Source organism: Anopheles moucheti, assembly GCF_943734755.1.
Source record: "Anopheles moucheti chromosome X unlocalized genomic scaffold, idAnoMoucSN_F20_07 X_unloc_15, whole genome shotgun sequence".
NCBI lineage: Eukaryota > Metazoa > Arthropoda > Insecta > Diptera > Culicidae > Anopheles > Anopheles moucheti.
This window is the reverse complement of record NW_026453521.1, coordinates 87,501-90,000: the sequence shown is the minus strand read 5'-3', so window position 1 is coordinate 90,000 and position 2,500 is coordinate 87,501.

Genomic DNA, 2,500 nt, shown 5'->3' with positions numbered 1-2,500 from the left:
CTTGTCTGTGGTTTTCGTTTGCTTCGATTCGTTCACTCTATTACTCTTGTCTTTGGTTTTCGTTTGCTTCGATTCGTTCACTCCATTACTCTTGTCTGTGGTTTTCGTTTGCTTCGATTCGTTCAGTCCATTACCCTTGTTTGCGGTTTTCGTTTGCTTCGATTCGTTCAGTCCATTACTCTTGTGTGTGGTTTTCGTTTGCTTCGAGTCGTTCAGTCCATTACCCTTGTCTATGATTTTCGTTTGCTTCGAGTCGTTCAGTCCAATACTTACCCTTGTCTATGATTTTCGCTCTAAGCCCAGTCGCCCTGCGCTCTGGAAATCACATTCCAACTCTATCACCGATAGCGCTCACACCTTGGAAACCACATTTCACCCAGGGGACCTTAGGGTGGATTTTGAGCCTTTCGGGATTGCGAAACCATCATTTAACACTCTAAACTTAATTTCCGCAATCCCAGACGCACTTTCCATATGGTCTCCAAAAATGCGTGTGAGCTGACCTGGTCCCTTATAATAGGCAATGAACACGATTTTGGCAAAATATTTTTTTCAAAATTTTTTGACTCACCGGGTAAAATCGAATTTACTTGGGAAAAATGTTCTAGCAGGGGCCCTCCCATACAAATTTTTTTCTTCTCAAAAATGATTTTCGTTTCACTTTTCATACTCAGGGGAGTCTAAAATTGATGTTTTGAGTCACCGAGAAAAAAAAATTTTTTTGACCCGAGCTTGTGTCGGCGACCCAAAATCGACGCACTTGGGAAAAATGTTCTAGCAGGGGCCCTCCCATACAAAAATTTTTTCTTCTCAAAAATGATTTTCGTTTCACTTTTCATACTCAGGGGAGTCTAAAATTGATGTTTTGAGTCACCGAGAAAAAAAAATTTTTTTGACCCGAGCTTGTGTCGGCGACCCAAAATCGACGCACTTGGGAAATATGTTCTAGCAGGGGCCCTCCCATACAAAAATTTTTTCTTCTCAAAAATGATTTTCGTTTCACTTTTCATACTCAGGGGAGTCTAAAATTGATGTTTTGAGTCACCGTGAAAAAAAAATTTTTTTGACCCGAGCTTGTGTCGGCGACCCAAAATCGACGCACTTGGGAAATATGTTCTAGCAGGGGCCCTCCCATACAAAAATTTTTTCTTCTCAAAAATGATTTTCGTTTCACTTTTCATACTCAGGGGAGTCTAAAATTGATGTTTTGAGTCACCGTGAAAAAAAAATTTTTTTGACCCGAGCTTGTGTCGGCGACCCAAAATCGACGCACTTGGGAAAAATGTTCTAGCAGGGGCCCTCCCATACAAAAATTTTTTCTTCTCAAAAATGATTTTCGTTTCACTTTTCATACTCAGGGGAGTCTAAAATTGATGTTTTGAGTCACCGTGAAAAAAAAATTTTTTTGACCCGAGCTTGTGTCGGCGACCCAAAATCGACGCACTTGGGAAAAATGTTCTAGCAGGGGCCCTCCCATACAAAAATTTTTTCTTCTCAAAAATGATTTTCGTTTCACTTTTCATACTCAGGGGAGTCTAAAATTGATGTTTTGAGTCACCGAGAAAAAAAAATTTTTTTGACCCGAGCTTGTGTCGGCGACCCAAAATCGACGCACTTGGGAAAAATGTTCTAGCAGGGGCCCTCCCATACAAAAATTTTTTCTTCTCAAAAATGATTTTCGTTTCACTTTTCATACTCAGGGGAGTCTAAAATTGATGTTTTGAGTCACCGTGAAAAAAAAATTTTTTTGACCCGAGCTTGTGTCGGCGACCCAAAATCGACGCACTTGGGAAATATGTTCTAGCAGGGGCCCTCCCATACAAAAATTTTTTCTTCTCAAAAATGATTTTCGTTTCACTTTTCATACTCAGGGGAGTCTAAAATTGATGTTTTGAGTCACCGTGAAAAAAAAATTTTTTTGACCCGAGCTTGTGTCGGCGACCCAAAATCGACGCACTTGGGAAATATGTTCTAGCAGGGGCCCTCCCATACAAAAATTTTTTCTTCTCAAAAATGATTTTCGTTTCACTTTTCATACTCAGGGGAGTCTAAAATTGATGTTTTGAGTCACCGAGAAAAAAAAATTTTTTTGACCCGAGCTTGTGTCGGCGACCCAAAATCGACGCACTTGGGAAAAATGTTCTAGCAGGGGCCCTCCCATACAAAAATTTTTTCTTCTCAAAAATGATTTTCGTTTCACTTTTCATACTCAGGGGAGTCTAAAATTGATGTTTTGAGTCACCGAGAAAAAAAAATTTTTTTGACCCGAGCTTGTGTCGGCGACCCAAAAATCGACGCACTTGGGAAATATGTTCTAGCAGGGGCCCTCCCATACAAAAATTTTTTCTTCTCAAAAATGATTTTCGTTTCACTTTTCATACTCAGGGAAGTCTAATATTGAAGTTTTGAGTCACGGTGAAAAAAAATTTTTTTGACCCGAGCTTGTGTCGGCGACCCAAAATCGACGCACTTGGTAAAAATGTTCTAGCAGGGGCCCTCC